Consider the following 18,033-nt stretch of genomic DNA (forward strand, 5'->3'; position numbering starts at 1 on the left):
TATATATATTATGCATGTATATATTATTCAAAGGTGCTCATTACGTCGATCGCGATCTACCGGTCGACCTTCAATGACATGAGTGTAGATCGCGGGCCAGAAAAGATTAAAAAAAAAAAAAGTACTTCTTTAAAATCCACCAGCCAATCAAAATCCTCACTGAGAAGTAAGGGACTTGATTGACATGTAGATTGGCCAATCGGACATCGTCTGAAGCATACGTCGCTGCAAATGCACATTATTTTCTTTAAAAGATGATACCGCGGCCGCGTGTGGGAGGAGCTACTGGTTCTGGTCTGATGGCTGCATGGAGCGATGTGTTTATCAATGCATGGTAGACACTGAGAATGTGGAGAGATCAGGTTTATTATTTTGAAGAGTTCTACTTGGTAATCATGTTTCCATGTTTGAGTTCATAAAATCATCCCAGAGAAAGTCTCTGCTTCAACTCCCGCAGGGAAAGCTGTGTCTCAATCTGACGTCCGTGTTTGCATCTCTGACAGAGTTTGAAGCCAAAGCCCCTCCTCCGCCTCTTTACCTGCTTTTCCTCTCTACCTGTTCACCTGTTCACATCCTCTGCAGCTGAGAGTTGTTTCCCCCGCGCTCCTCAGTGTGTCCTACACAGAGAGTGCAAAATACGGTCATAGCAGGATGACAAGATAGTCGGGGCCTCCAGCGCATGGATGAAAGAGCCGGACGCAGGTTATAGCGGGGATAGAGCGGGTTAAGCAAATGAATGGAAGAAGGCGGCCCGCTGAAGAAATATTCAATAGTGTACACATTTTATTATTAGTCTGAACTATCTTTTATTTAGAAAATTTTTTCATTTTATCAGTCCAGTACGGGAAAAAAACATAATCAAAACTTGTGTTGGGCGGTTTTTGGCTGGGTCTGGCGGTTTTCAGATGACTTTTGGGCTTGAAAACTGTGACTATCTGGCAACACTGGCGCGAACTCTCAGTCTGTCATCAGCGAGTTGGTCTCTGCCCCGCGGTACGTCAAGTTCCCGGCAGAAGATCGGAGTGTTCATTGAAGCCGCCCCGCGTGTGTCCTCCTGCTATCAGCTCTGCAGTTCTCGCCCGATAAATATGAGCTCATAATGAAGCTGTTTTTTACGTGGCTTGCGCTTCATAAGGAACCATCAGTGCCTTTGAAATGCCATGAAAAATGAACAAACTAAAATAAAATTTAATTATTATAAAATACTCATTATTTTCCAAAGTCACAGGGAGCCACAACAGATGGATGAAAGAGCCACATGTGGCTCCGAAACGATGGGTTGCCGACCCCTGTTCTAGATATACAACAGAGATGAATCCACTGTGTATGGAAACAAAAAACATTTATCTACAAATGCTACAAAAACTGCTTTAAAAGCTGGTTGATGAATAAACCAGGAAAACACGTTGTGGCATTATGCTAGCATATTGGAATGACAGAAACCATTTATCCCAAAGTTTGTTAGAACAACAGTAAACAGATGCTGTTCAGTCACAGTCATAGTGTGTCATAGAGACAAACCAAACTTAAATGTGTATCGACTCTTTAACCTGAGGGGCTATAATCTACTAACACCTGACAACATTTTGCATTTTGGAAACTTCTAGCAAACTTGGCTCACAATTTTTAATCAACAGTTGTAGTTCAGTGAGACAAACAAATTCCAGAATCCTGAAACATTATATGCATGAATGTCACAAAATTAGAAATGTTTTAGTAAAAATCTGCTTTTTTGAAAAAATGTCAAATGATTGAATTAATGGTTATTTGTGTCATTTGGGTTGCAGTTGCCATGGAAACAAAGAAACTGAAGCTAAATCTCAGTGACCTGGAAGCAAAAACTGATCAACTGACTTTGGAGAAAAGAGATTTACAAAACCAGACTGAAGATCTGAGGATGAACATGACAAAACTAGACAATCAGAATCAAGATCTGAGGGTGAACATGACAAAACTAGAGAATCAGACACAGCAGCTGAATGCAGAGAAGATGTTCTATGAGAACCAAACCAAGGAGATGACGGTTAACATGACAATCCTACAAAACCAGAACGAGCAGCTGAGAAACAACAGTGACAAACTCAGCAAGATCCAGGCAGCAATCATCAGATACTCCAACTTTCCAGCTGATCTCTTCTGCCCTGATGGAGGTAAATGTTAAAGCTGTGGCTCTGACAAATGTTTGCTTTATCAGTAACAAAATAATTTGTTTGATTTATATAAAACTTTAATCAAATTAAGAAAAAAAAATACAAAGTAGTTTGTTTTGTGAGGATAAATAGCTTTTCATTCTTTTGTTTTTATTTATTTATTTATTTTTACCTTTTTAAAAAATTTTACAGTATAGAATTATATTTAAAATGATAATAATTCTGTTTCTTTCTTTCTTACCTACAGTTTGTCAGACGTGTCCCAAAGACTGGATTCAGTTTCAGGAAAGCTGCCATTTTTTTTATAACTTAAACTCTCAGTGGAAAACATGGGACCAAAGCCGACAGTTTTGTCAAGGCAAAAAGTCAGACCTGGTGGTTATCAGCAGTCAAGAGGAACAGGTTTGATACAAAATGTTAAACTAAATGGATTTTGTTCTTTTTTTAAAACTGCATGAAGTTGTGAATGTTTTTATGTCACAAATGAATTTACAGACGTTCATTAAAAGCAAAGTACAATACTACTATGACACCTGGCACGGATACTGGATTGGTTTACAAAAAGTGAACAACTGGATCTGGGTGGATGGCAGTCCAGACAACCTTGGGTAAAGAAGAATTCTTACTACATATTAACATGTTGATTAAATTTGCTGATGGGTTTTTATTCATTTTTAGGTACTGGAACAACCCAGGGAGCTCAGAAAATTTTACACTTATAATCCAAAATGCAGCTTTGACCCAGAGCTGGATCCAAAACAGAAATGGCTTTTTGAACAGTTTCATCTGTGAGATTAAAGCTTTAATTTTCTGATCAGTTAAACTGAACTTTTTTCCTGCTACTGTGTTTCTTCTGTGTTTACTTTTTAATTTTTTTAGTTGAAATGAGATATGTTATAAACCTTAATATTATGATTCAAATTGTTGCAATCAAGCCTCAAATGTTTTGTTTTCACTGTGTACCAATTGTGAATTTTTAAAGCAGCCTAATTTCTTAAATCCCTTTAGCAATTTGATTGGAAATAGTTTGAGGCTTTTACTTAAATCGAATTTCAAGTCCAGCCTCACAGTGAGCAGGTTCTTTTTTCTTTTCTTGGAGTCAGACGGCACAAAACTCTGCAGACCTGTGTAAAACTACTCCACCCCTTTTTTTTAAAAGTGTGCCTCATCTCAACAATACAGAAAACCAGACTGTCCAAAAGGACTTGTAATGGCCACCTTCTATGAACAGTTAAAAAGATACAGTTTTTGTCTACATGAAATAGCATGTATTTAAATAAAAATGTTGCTTTGCCTACTTCTGCATTCTACATGTACAGGTAAATGTAAAGATGGTGTAGAAATGCTTCCTTTTTTTCAGCATTTAAGATGAATTTACATTTTACATTTACATTTTAAGATATATTTTTTTTAAATGGGCTGCACAGTACCACAGTGGCACTCTTACCTCACAGCAACAAGGCCCCCTAAAACAGAACACCAATGGGGGACCTTTCTGTGTGGAGTTTGCATGTTCTCCTCATGCATGCGTGGGTTCTCTCCGGGGTCTCCGGCTTCCTCCCACCGACTGCTTCATAGGTCGATTGGCAACTCTAAATTGTCCATTGTTGTGAGTGTGAATGGATGTGTGATTGTGGCCCTGTGAGAGACTGGCGACCTGTCCTGGGTGTCCCCTTGCTTTGCCCACAAGTGGCCGGGATAGGCTCCAGCAACCCCGTGACCCCGAAAGGGATAAAACGGCAGAAGAAGAAGATAAATGAATGAATGAATTAAAAAAGCATGCCTATTAACGAACACTCTAAACAAGAGTGACTTAGAAAACTTGTCTCCGATGAAACTTATATAAAAATTATTTCTTTATTCATCTTGTTTTTTTCATGTTTTGCCTGAACTTTAACCCTAGATTAAAATTCTTTAAAACCCGTGAAGTATTACATTTTTTACTCCTTGTGTTTCACATATTTATGGAAACCCTCAAGTTACTGAGTATCTTGAAAAGTAACAAGAGATAAAAACTCCCTGTTTGTTATTTTTTTAAATAAAAACAGGTAAATAATGGTTATAATCAAAAATAAAAAAAACTTTCATTTAAAATATAATTTTATGATGAGCTGAATTGAACCAGAATAACTCAGCTTTCAATGTTTCTACTGAGGATCACACATGAAATAAATAAGTCAATAAAAACTAATAATAAATAAACAACAACTCTCATCTGAGCACAACAGAAATCCCTCCCATCAGCTGCTGCTCTTGTGTCATAGTCCTCATTACAGTCATTTTCTGGACAGATTAATCTCCAAGAACACGTCTGACATCTTCTCTACTCGACTCTCAAACAGTCTTCTCCTTGATAGGCCTTAACCCTTGTGCTATCTTAGATGAGCCCACCTTTACATTGATGTGTTCTCCCTACCATGACAAAGGTGGATAAAGGCGGAAAGATTTCATGTAATCCATGGAGACCAGTGAAGATCACAAATCATTGAAGAAAAAAGGTTCAGAGCACTGTCTAGTGGGTCTAAATGACCCAACTCCCAATGTTAAAGTGCCTAGGATAGCACAAGGGTTACAGTGTTTTCCAAACCCTATTATTGTGTTCGGGTAAAAACTGACCCATTTTCCACACTCGAACACAATTCTAAGGGTGGAGACCAGCAGAAACCCTCATGTCCTACAAACACTGACCTCTTGTGTACATTAGGGGAAAAACAAGAACAAGGGGACCTATTCTCCAACACAAACACACATTTGTGCACACACACACACACACTCAAACACACGTACATATCACAAGGAAGGTGGAACCTTGGACCATCTGTCCCCTACCCCATGCATGGCCGGGGGTACAAGGCACAAAGCAATGGCGGCCGTGTTCCCTGGATGCCTGCTTCCTGTTCCTCTCTCCACACAGGGAGAGAGGGGTTGGGCTGGAGCTATGGAGCTATGCCTCCCTTCTCTGGCTTTGGGGGCCCCTGTGGGGGTCCTGCTGGCCCTGGCCTGGGTGGCGGATGTGATTGCCCGGCGGGTATTTGCTACTGTGCGTGTTGGGGGAAATCCTGGCTGCAGCTGCGGCAGGGGTCTTCATGTGGGGATGACTGGGCACTTTTCCTCCTTCTTTTTACATTCCATCATCCATTTTAGAAGAACATAAACATTCACCCGAGCACAAGCACTATTTCACCTTTGCACAAATAGTTTGTGTGACTGAATGAAATGTTTCACGTGTTAATCTGAAGGCATAAGTATTTGTGTGTGAACATTCATTGTGTTGTGTACATGTTGACATGTTTGGAGCCAACAGGTATGTTTGTAACATTTGAGTGTGTGTGGACAGGCGTGTGTGTAACATTCCTCTCTCTTCTTCCCTCCTTTTCTTTTCCGTCCGGTCCAACATAAAACTGTTACAATTATATTTGATATAAATAAAGTTTAGCCTAAATTACAAAAGGGGTTTATTAAAATAGACATCTGGTATGAACATTTTTGGAGCCAACAGGTATGTTTATAACACTTGAGTGAGTGTGTGGACAGGCCCCGCCCCTTCTAGATTTGTATTACTTCTGAACCTGACCGCAATGATTGTAAACTTCCAGCAACTTCCTTTTGCTGCTTCACAGTTCTACCCCCCCTTCCTCTTTAATCACCCTCCTACACCCCCCTCCATCTCTAACATCCCTCTCTCTTCTTCCATTCTTTTCTTTTCCAACACAAAATTGTTAAAAATATAATTAAGATGAATAACGTTTAGCGTAAATTACAAAGTTCAAAGAAACATCTAGTGTGTCAAAAGATTCATAAAACTGTTTTAATAGTAAAATCTGTCCAACACAAGAGGCTTTCAGCTCTCATCTAACTGCTCAGCTGTTGACAAATAATTAAAAAAATGGAATAAACTTAAAAGTTAAAAAGTTGATTTTGCATACTAAAGGTCCTTAAAAGTTCAGTACAAATGCACTTCGACCTGTTTGCAGACATTTTGGGAGGAAAGTGGTTGGATTATTGTAGTCTAAAAGTTCCAGAAAATGGCCTGTTATGATGCCGCTGGTTAAACTGATGACAGATTAGGATTTTCTTTTTTTTGTAGTTTCTGGAACAGCTCAGAGTTTTTTCGGCAATGGTTGATATATACCAGAACTGCTGCACTTTAAGCTGTAAGACTTCCTCTTTATTGACATTAATACACTTCCTCATGACTCTCTTCCTCTCAGGTCTGATCAGATTGGTCAGTTTGAGTATTTCCTAATATCCTTCAGCAGATTGGTCTTCTGCAGTTAACAGGCTCCACAACCAAACTGGTTTGGACATGTTCAGAGGAGGGATAGTGGATATATTGGTAGAAGGATGTTGGAGATGGAGCTGCCTGGCAGGAGGGCAAGAGGACGGCCAAAGAGGAGATATATGGATGTCTTAACAGAGGACATGAAGTTGGCTAATGTTAGGGTAGAAGATGTCCATGATAGAGTGAGGTGGAAAATGATGATTCGCTGTGGCGACCCCTGATGGGAAAAGCCGAAAGAGAAAGAAGATTTTAGTTTGTTGTTTTGTTTTTGTCTTTCATTGTTAAGCACTTTGGTCAGCCTCTGTTGTTTTTAAAAGCGCTTTATAAATAAAGTTGACTTAACCTGACTTTATCCTTTGTGCTATCTTAGGCACTTTAACATTGGGAGCTGGGTCATCTAGACCCACTAGACAGTGCCCTGAACCTTTTTTCTTCAATGATTTGTGATCTTCACTGGTGTCCATGGATTACATGAAATCTTTCCACCTTTATCCACCTTTGTCATGGTAGGGAGAACACGTCCATGTAAGGGTGGGGTCATCTAAGATAGCACAAGGGTTATTGACATATGGTTCATCACTAAGGCAAAAAATCAACCTGAAATAGAGCTTAGTGATGTGGCCGAAAAATACAATCATAAAGATGTTGTGGTAAAGTATACTGTGGCTGCTTACATAAATTATAGCAGTTATAACTAACCAGATGGAATAACTTTAGACAATCGTGTGACAGGCAAAGCAAACATTTACAGCATATTTCAAGGATTTTTATAACATAAACTTAACAAACAATCAAATAATGTTGGGAGTTGATGAATACTAATTATTAGTTATGGTACCAAATTCCTGAAGGCACTGACCTGACAGTTTGGTTTAGCAGCTGCACCGTCACCGATAGGTAGAAACTGCAGAGAGTCGTAGAGATTGCTCGGAAAATCATTGGGCGCCCTCTCCCCACCTTGACGGACATCTACTGCGCTGCATCACTAGGGCTCAGAACATTATCAAGGACAGTTCACACCCCGGCTCAGACCTGATCAAGCTGCTGCTCTCTGGGAGGCGCTACAGAGGCATCAGAAGCAACACGAAGCAACACGAAAAGACTCAAAAACAGCTTCTTTCCCAAGGCAATAGATACACAGATAAAATCCATACTTCTGTCCACAGCGTCATCAACACTGTACCTCATTGCTACCTCTTAAACATCTGACATGTTTACTCACAATTTTGCACACAAATTTCGGACATTCTTTATTATAGTTTATATTTGTACACTTGTATACTGATCTATTTATTTTGTATTATATTTCGTTATTGCTTGCTATTCTTGCACTGTAATGGTGATGCTTCAATCTCATTGTTCAACGGACAATGACAATGAAGAAAATAATCTAATCTAATCGAAAGAGAGTAAAAACAAAATTTAAAAGTGTTTCCAACCCAAAGGTAACCAGAAATGACTTTACTCAACACTATGAGACAAGAGTATTGAAGTAACATCTTAAAACACACTTCTGTCTGCAGTGGTTGACCTCAGCACAACATATGATAAACAGAAAAACTATGAATTCCTTTTGTCTTTGTTTAGATTTTCAGGAACAGAGGAAACAGGTCAGAACCTCTCCTCTGCATCACTCTAACAGCAAAAGCATCAAATTAAAAATATCCAAAATGATTTGCAAATTAAAAAGAACCGTACTTCCTCAAAAAGACGACACAAACGATGTTGGAAACCACATCTTGAAACTATAATCAGATCTTCTGCAATTCTGTCTAAAGCTGGTAGGAACCGTTACAGGGGAAGAAGAAGTTGTTGTTTAAAGGTCTGCTGATCTCCTTTACATTTAAAATCAACCCTGGCTCCATTTAAGCTCATTCTGCTTTGATACACAGCAGAATTTGATGTTGAAGGATGGAGGAGGAGATCCAATACTCCTCTGTGGTTTTCAAAGGTAGAGCTTCAGCTCCAAGAAGTAAGTCTCCTGATTTGATTAATTTATACACAAGTTTATACTTTTTGAATTTATAGAAATTAGGAGAAAAGAAAAGTTTTTTTTTGTCTTTGGTCCAGATGTCTTCTCTCTTTTTTAAGAAAAACAAAAACTAACAGTCAGGCACCCATTTAACAGATCTGTTTCAAAGTTAATTACTATTAACAATTAATATATTTAACGTGTACAGTATACATTTAATGAACTGGAGGGGCTGTAAAAGGGGGGGGGCTTTTAATTAACTGTCAGGTGCAAAACAAAGGGCTGTCAAAAGTAAGACAAAGGAGTGCAGTCAATTCAAGTTAGACACTATAAATTTGGGTTTTGTCATGTTAATGATGCTCTTGTCCCTTTTAATTGCTTTTCTGTTCTGCAGACAATAAGGAGGAACTTTCTGTTTATTCTTCTATAAAAATTAAAAAGCCTACAACCGTTGCAACAGGTAAGCTAAAGCAGCAATTCCTAACAATGTAATTAATACCAATAGAAATGTAATGAAATGTCTTTCTGTCTTTGCTCAGAGCTCTTTTGTTATGCAGAGGTCTTTTGGTTATCATGTATTTCTAGAAAAAACACACAAAAAGACTTGAGGCAAATGAAGCAAAAAGTGCTTTTACTTCTGGTTAAATTTCACTTTGGACTATCAGAGAATGTTTTAATCCATTTTGGTCCAGTATAATAAGTTAAAAAACATTTTAAGTTAAGTGTTAATATTGACCAATAGACTATATTGGAGGATTTGGTAGATAAAGTTCACATAGTTCCATTGTTGAGGACGTGTTTTGTCTGATTCTTAGACCTATGAACAGGAAAGGATGAAATAAAAAGAAACTTTTGCTAATGATGGCTATTTTTTATACTTCTATCACACAGAGAACAAAGAGGAGAACGTCATATATCCTCAATGTGTACCTGAAAACATTCGTCCCTCTGCACCACGTGAGTTGTGACAGAAATTAAACAATAAACACTTGAACCTGACATTTATTGATGCTGCTGCTTCTGTCTGTTGTCTTTGGAATCATAGTGATGAAAATGTGCAAATAGTCCATCTTCTCTCTTATTACAAGTTACACTGATTAAGCTGTACTCTCTAAAACTATGGCTGGGCGATATAGTATTTTTCATATCACAATATAGTTTTTCATATCAGGCAATAACGAAAGATATCACAATATAAACCAAATAGCTATATTTATCAATTTTGAAGATTCTGTGGCTCACAATTGAAATATTTATTTCCTAACAACAGATGCACCAAAGGAACATGATGCAACAGTTAAACTAGGTGGAGTCACTATCTAGCGGACTGCGGTCCGGATCCGGACTCAGAAGCTGGGTCATGCGGAACCAGACCTCGACCCGAACTGCAAAACTAATACAATGGGCACCTCTTTTTAAAATGGTGCAGCTCTTGTTGTCGTTGCAACCAACACGTTCTCATTCCCAACTCAGCGTGTGTGGGTGTATTTCCCTCCACGTCATTTTTTGACATTTTGGGTGTCCCCAACTCTTCGTTTTTCGACGTGCTGCATGTTCCCATTAAATCAGTACCGGCTCAAGGTCCAAGGGAAACAGACAGGAAAAAATACATTTGCTAACTTTGATTCTTTCCGATTTTTTATTTTCTGACTCAGAAGTAAGTTTTCTTTTTGGAAAACTACCAGATGTCATGGTTTGGGTTTCTTTCTATTGGTTTTCGTTTACGGTCTTGTTTGCCACGTTTGAGTTCTGTTTCCTGTTTTATTTTGAAAGGTTTCCTGTTTTGTTATGCTTTTGAGTTTTACTTCCCTGGTCCCAATCTCGTGTGATCATGTTCACTCGTGTCTTGTCAGTGCTATTTGTATTTAAGTCTTGTGCTGGTCCATTAACGACTCTTCCCTGACTACCTTCTGCCATGTGTTCATGCTATGCCCACAGTAAGTTTACTTTTGTGTTCCTGCTCTGCAGCGCTTTTTGTTAGTTGATTAAATCCGTTGCCCTGGAACCGTGTCCTCCCGTCTCTGCATTCTGGGTCCTTCATGTTCATCAGCCCCTCCCCTACCTGACAGAATTGGACCAGCCATATTTCTTCCTGGACCCAGCAGAGCGGGACATGCAGCTTCTGGTGGCCTACTGCTTTGAACCAGAGCGGACCAGGACATACTGGGATTTTGACCAGGCCCAGTTCTCCCCCATAGAGGGGAGTCGTCTTGCCATGAGGGGAGCCGTCTTGCCATGAGGTGGAGTCATTTTGCCATGCCAGGGTCGTCATCGTCGTCACCGCCCCGTTCAACGTCCAGTTCCTGTTCCGGAGGTGGTCCTGGACGCACCACAGCCTGTTCCAGTGGTGGGATCGGATGCACCCCAGCCCATTCCTGTTCCAGTGGTGGTCCCGGATGAACCCCAGCCCATTCCCTTTTCCAGTGATGGTCCCGGACGCACCACAGCCTGTTGCACCCCATCCCGCCCTGGCTCCCAGGAGGGTCCCTGATGCACCTCAGCCCGACCTTGACTTTAACATGCCGCTCCCAGTCTCCGTGCCTGACCGGCTAAATGACTCCATGCCCGACCCGCCGGAGTTGACGACTGGCCCGATCCCTCAGAGGACTCCATGCCTGACCCGCCGGCTGACTCCATGCCTGACCCGCCAGTCGACTGCTGGCAGAACTCAGACTTAGCCACGCTCGCCCCAGACTTTATGCCAGACCCGCCTCATATGCCACGCCGGACTGCGCGGCCTCCCGGCCGTCCTCCGGACCTGCCACGCCGGACTGCACGGCCTCCCGTCTGTCCTCCGGACTCATTTTCTCTGTCTCGCTGGTGTGCCTCCTAGGACTCTGTTGCCCGTTAAAGTTTGTCCTCCGGGCCCCCTCCTCCTTGGTTGACTTTTGGAACCTTGGTTTGGTTCCCTTGAGGGGGGGGTACTGTCATGGTTTGGGTTTCTTTCTATTTTGGTTTTCGCTTATGGTCTTGTCATGTTTGAGTTTTGTTTCCTGTTTTATTTTGAAAAGTTTCCTGTTTTGTTGTGCTTTTGAGTTTTACTTCCCTGGTCCCAATCTCTTCTGATCATGTTCACCTGTGTCTTGTCAGTCCTGTTTGTATTCAAGTCTTGTCTCTGCCTTCCTCTTCTGCTGTTCCATTAACGTCTCTTCCCTGACTCCCTTCTGCCATGTCTTCATGCTATGCCCACAGTAAGTTTAGTTTTGTGTTCCTGCTCTGCAGCGCTTTTTGTTAGTTGATTAAATACGTTGTCCTGGAACCGTGTCTTCCCGTCTCTGCATTCTTGGTCCTTCATTTTCATCAGCCTTCTCAACCTGACAACGGATTCCGTTCACCAAATCCTCATGTCACGCCCCGTCGCGTCACATAAAGCGGCTGCTCACTCGGAGTGCTAGCTAAGTTATAAGCCCAAACTTAAAAGTTAACAAGAGCCAATCAAAAAGACTACTATGAAAAGTTTCATTGTGGAGAAAAGATCTAGGAAGGAAACTGAAGAAGAGCTTGAACTGAAACATGAAACTGTAAAGCTGCTGTCTAAAGGAAAAACCAGGAGTTATAAAAAAGTCATCGAGTAAATGTGTAGCAAAATTAGACTATCTAATTTGACAATTAAATTGAATTAACTGAAATGCTTTTTCATTTGTCACAATGTAACTGTATTAATTGACTCAAAAATAAAATTGAAAGTCAATCCTCCAAAATGCTTTTATTTTCTACTTAAATAAGCTCATTTTGTGACATAATTGAAGCGAAAAAGCAAAGAGGACATTGCATTTTTGTTTTCACAACCACTGTCCGAAAAGTGTCGCATAATTCATTTCCAATCAGCATTTTCGGGGGGGGGATGACATCTGTGCTCACTCTTCTTCTGTGTTGTAGGTCCTACCAACAAACGGCAAAAGTTTAGCATGAAATCTGTGCTAAATCTGTTGAGGGAGGCTGCAGCTGTCATCGAACAGCAAAATCAGCAGGAAGCAGCAAAAGACGATCTTCTAAATGGGCTTTTATTGTTGTTATTGATTATAGTTATTATACATCATTGACTTTAAAGCTGCAGCGCTCTCAGGAAGGGAGGGGGTGGTGGGGGTTCAGCACAACATTAGACAGGTCACTGTTTTTGGTGTGACATCTGTACTGTAATGCTACAAAGACTGCTAAAACACAGTCGAACACATTTTATTATTATATTTAGAAAAAAAAAGATTTTTTAATAATGTCCTATGAATTAATCTTGTTTTGTTTATCCACCACATCCTAAATTTTGATCTGTGAAAATACTGTCTAACTTTAAACCGGTTTTGTGTTTACATATAGGCGACACACAGAACAGCTCGTTAGCATAGCATTTGTCTGTTGCTATGCAACAGCGTTGTCTCCAAATCTACACTTGTTTCTGTTGCTGCTGTGGGTCCAGCGGGTTTATCCTCCAGTTCTGACTTAAAAAATGTTTAAAGTGTTAAAAATCACTGCATGTTCTGCTGTTAAACGCTACACATAGGAGAAGTGACCACGGGGGAGGAGGGTGTCTTCGTGCACTAGTTTACGTTGCGTGCAGATGGTAGATGAAGAGAGGATAAAAGAAATTTCCCAAAAGAAGAGCTAATGAGTAAGGGTTACTGGCCAACAAAGTATACATAATCAATTTTTAACGCACGCTGTAGAAGCCTGAACCATCCGAATCAGAGGACAGGTCAGGGTCGTCCTTACTTCCAGGAAGTAAGGAAAAACATAATAAACATAATAAATGGTAAAAGCCCAAAGGTTTTCTTAGAAATCAGCTCATTCTGTTCCTTTTTTATATAAAAAAACCAGAACGAAGCCATTTATTCTGACATTAAAAAAGAGAAGAAAAAGATAAAGAAAAAGAATGCACCAGTTAAGTCATGTGTTTTTAAATATAATGCATTTTATCATTAGACAAATTCTGACTTCATGATAAGAAGACTGAATGTGAAGTCTTTTTTTAAATGTGTTTTGCCACCCTAACTCTATTTACCAACAAAAACCAAATAAATGTTGGTCTCAGCTAAGGTTTACTGGTGAAACTGTTTGATTGTTGGTTTAAACATCATAGTATTATTTTAACACAAACTGAATATCTGCTGTTTTGCTAGTTATGACACACAATGGAGGAGATAAGTATTTGATCCCCTGCTGATGTTGTAGGTTTACACACTTAAAAATAAATTGTTAGTCTGTCATCCTAATGGTATGTAGTGTTTTCTTGAGAACAGGTGTGTTTTGATGTCTTCACTCCATGTAACGCTGTGAAAACTACAGAACAGGGTTGTACAAAAACTGTTAGACTCAGTCTGTACACATCAACTTTTCACAGCTGGTTGACTCCTATTCCAAGCTGCTCTTTGCATGGATCTTTAAAGTCTTGTATGATGTGAGAATAAACACATCAGCCTGATATCAAATCCTGCGATTTCTCAGGAACTCTGGCGTTACTAGCGTTATACACAACTTCATATAACAGTGCAATACAACTTACCGTAGTATCAAACAGAATAAAATCAAATAAAACACAATTTTCACATTTTAATAACACTATTTTCAACCAAAGGTATTTCTTCCTTTAAACAACAAATAAACTAACCTTGCAACCTTTCCAGTGACACTTACAGGTAAGATAATTCGAACAGTTAGAGACAGATAATCACAAAAAGAAAATCCAGAAATCGACTTTAAAATCTGTATACATTTATTTGCATTTCATTGAAGGAAATAAGTATTTAATCCCAGTAATCATTAAGAGTTCTGATTTACACAGACTAGTTAGAGTCTCCTAATCAACCTGTCACCTGAATTGAAGACACCTGTTTGAACCTGTTTAAAAGACACTTGTCCATTCAGTTTATCAGTCAGAGTCCAAACTCCCAACATGGGAAAGACTAAAGAGCTTTCAGTAGATTTAAGAGGGAGGATTGTAATCCAACACAAGACTGGAATTGGCAACAAAACCATCAGCAAGAACCTTGGGTTAAGGTGACAACTGTTGGTGCAATTGTGCCAAAACGCAAGAAAATGACCAAACAAGATCTCACCTGGTGAGGTTTCTATGATCATGAGAACATTGAGAAATCGGCTAAAAAACCACAAAGGGAGTTAACGATGATCTCAAAGTAGCTGGAACCACAGTCAGCTAAAAAACCATTGGGAAGACGTTACACTTTGATGGTTTAACATCATGTAAAGTATCCCTGCTTAAGAAAGCACATGTGTGCACCCACCTGAAGTTTAACAACACATTCATGATTTAGACAGTGACTGGGAGAAGGTGCGGTGGTCAGATCATACCGAAATTGAGCTCTTTGGTATCAACTCAACCTGTCATATTTGGAGGAAGGGAAATGTTGCCTATGACCAGAGAACACCTTCCCCGCAGTCAAGCATGGAGGTGGAAGCATTATAGTTCCCATGTGGATGGGAGGATGGACAGAAATGTGTATCGTCAAATCCTGAGTGATAAGCTCCCTCCCTTCATCAGGTTTAAAATGGGTGGTGGATGGAAGGACAGTAGAAATAGACAAGGATAGAGGACAGAACCCTTGTTCACCATAGCATTCCCAGCTTCAGACTTCTACAAGCCTAGTAACAAATAATTCTTATAGTTAAGTTGAATGTGACCCTTGTGCTATCCTAGGCATTTTAACATAAGGAGTTGTGTCATCTAGACCCACTAGACAGTGCTCTGAACCTTTTTTCTTCAATGATTTGTGATCTTCACTGGTGTCCATGGATGAACATGTCAATGTAAGGGTGGGGTCATCTAAAATAGCACAAGGGTTAAACATGTTAATGGTGAGTTAACTATTCTCTTATTACTATCTAGTCTGACAATAAGCCTGTCCAAAGAGGAATGTTTTCAGTCTAACTTTGAATGTAGAAACTGTGTCGGCCTCTCTTACATGAACTGTGAGTTTATTCGATAAAACAGGGGCTTGATGGCTAAACGCTCTACCTTCAACTTCACTTTTACAGTAAGAGGTCTTTGATATAGGACGGGGCCATTCCATGCAAGGTCTATCAGGTTAGCAGGAGGATTTTTAACTTAATCCCAGTTGATTCTAGAATCAACTGGGAGCCAGTGAAGTGAAACTAACACAGGGGTGATGTGATCTCTTCTGCTAGCTCCTGCTAACAATCTAGCTGCTGCATTCTGAACAAGCTGGAGACTTCTTAAGGAACTTTTAGGACACGCTGCTAACAAAGAATTACAGTAATCCAGCCTAGACGTAAAAAAAAAGCATCGATGAGTTTTTCAGCATCACTTTTACGTAATGTATTTCTGATCTTAGCAATATTGTGACGGTGAAAAAAAAAGTTTTACACGCCTGAGATATGTGATTCTTCAATGATAACAGCTTAATGACCCAAGAAATACAGACAAGGCAACCAAGGAATAGCTGAAGAAGCATATCAAGGTCATGGAGAGGCCCAGCCAGTCTCAAGACCTCAATCTTTTATAGCAGTGGTCCCCAACGGCCTGTGGGTCACATGGTACCGGGCCACAGACAGAAAAACAATGCATACACTAACTTCAATTATTTCCATTTTGTTTATTTTCTGATACTGATGGAAGTTTTAGTTTGGATAACTACAGGATTCTGTTCTCCACATCAGTCTTAAAATGGATATGCATTTGAAAAATTAAACCTGTTTTTTTTCTCCTAAAACAGGCAAAGTAACTACAAATATTGCTATTAAAATTTGACGGCGCAACTTTACAAATGGCATCCATACTTTGATGTTAAAGCATTAATATGTATAAGTCAAATAAAAATACACATCCACTCCATAGATCCATAAACGTCCTAACTGACCAACTTCCCCAAAATCATTGTAACTACTTTAATAATCAAAGCTGTTTTCTTTACAGTGAGACCTTAACAGTTTCTTAAGTGTTTTTTCTGTTTATGTTTTTTAGCAAAGAAGAACACAGAAATTGATTTTGACTCAAAAAGTGAAGAAACTACACAAACTGCTGTAATAAGTAAGTATTTCTGATCATCTTAGTGACCATTCAAGAATATCCTTTAACTGATGATACCAGTACTATGAGTTTGAAAACAAAATGGTTTGATTACAGCATTTTAAAATTAGCCATGTGCTTAAAAAACATAACCTCTCCAGACTTGCAGGACTCCCGCAGTAAACAAGAATCTCCTCAAGTGTCTACTAGTGATGCAGAATTCAAAAATATCCACAACCATTCAGCAATCTCTGTGTATCGTCTGAGAGATTTGTTTCCCCATCTGTAGAATTCTAAAAACACGGCTGTTGTCACCACACCTTCGGGACAGGGCATCGTTTATATTTCAGAATTAAATTTCTGGACCACTTCAGTAGAACACTTGCTGGTGTATCAAGATGAACATAAAGGAAGGTTAGCAAATAAATGTGATAGGTTATAGCTTATAAGTTATTGATGTTACACACTTCTACCGAAACACAAATAAAGAAACAATACGAAATTTAAGATTAGCTACTTTTAGCAAGAGTTCTTGTTATCCTGCAGTCATTTGAGAAGTGCTCATGTGTTGTCCAGCTGTACCACATAGGAGACAGTTTCTCCATTTTACAGATGATTTGCTCTTCTTCCATCTAGACAATGTGGAACCTTCCAGTGAGTCAAATCCAGGAGGAGAATTCAAAGCAAAATGTTTGCAGTCAAGGTTAATCAGTGTTCAAAAGTTAAACACTTTTGAACCGATCATCAGTGTCTTAGGGTCTTGTAAATATATAAATATCAGAATCAGAAATACTTGATTGATCCCACACATGAGAAATGTGTTCATTACTGTAGCAGTAAAAGAAGAATAGTAGATATAAGAGAAAATAGAATATAAAAAACAAAATTGTTAGGCTGATGCCATCCGAGCCGGCTGCTTTGTGCTGGTTAAGGTTCTCCAGCTGTTTCTTCTCCTGGCAGACTGTTCAGTCAAGCAGGGAGGGAGGGGTTGTAGGTGAACTAGGGGGCAGAGGGGGTTTTAAAGGTGAGGAGGTGTGGGGGGTTCATAACTGAGAGGGAGCAGGAGCAGGGGAGAGGTGTAGTGGAGGCGAGGGGGGAAAGGCTGAGGCATTCAGAGAGCTAAACCTATTGAAAAAGTTGTCAGCTCTCTCTTTGCTGCCTATGATGGGTCTGCTTCTCCCCCCACATCCTCTGATCTTCTTCATTCCAGACCACACCGCTCTCATGTTGTCCTGCTGGAGTTTGAATTCCAGCTTTCCCCTGTATGAATCTCTCCCCTTCCTGAGCTGATCCTGTAGTTGATGCTGCAACCTCTGCAGACCAGAAGGCTCTATTTTCAAGTCACTGCTGATCTATATGGAAGCGATTCTATAGCATATTTAAAAATAAAAGTCCAAACCAGAAATGCTTTTTCATTTTCAAAATGTAACTGCATTTTTTGACTCAGAAATAAAATGAAAAAGCAATCCGCCAAAAGGCTTTTTTTCTTCTTCTTGAACACCGCTTATCCTGTCACTTCGACGAACCGCGGTGCGTCCGAAGGAGGACCGCAGAAGGCGGAAATGCTGCTACTTAGTCCTGAGAAGATATGTAAAATAATCAGGAGTGCACAACTGTTATGAAGAGTGGCTTGAAGCGTTGTTCTGAAGTT

The 18,033-nt window shown here is 39.8% G+C and overlaps 1 long non-coding RNA gene across 1 annotated transcript; it reads left to right on the forward strand.

Annotated features, from left to right (window-relative positions):
• The first annotated feature begins 8,258 nt into the window (after positions 1–8,258).
• LOC144984407 (uncharacterized) lies at positions 8,259–9,763 on the forward strand. Its single transcript, XR_013648054.1, has 3 exons — positions 8,259–8,404; positions 8,799–8,864; positions 9,296–9,763. It is a non-coding gene; the product is annotated as an uncharacterized LOC144984407 (long non-coding RNA).
• Positions 9,764–18,033: the final 8,270 nt, after the last annotated feature.

This window comes from Oryzias latipes, chromosome 16 (assembly GCF_053564925.1).
Source record: "Oryzias latipes strain Hd-rR chromosome 16, Olatipes_Hd-rR_3.1".
NCBI lineage: Eukaryota > Metazoa > Chordata > Actinopteri > Beloniformes > Adrianichthyidae > Oryzias > Oryzias latipes.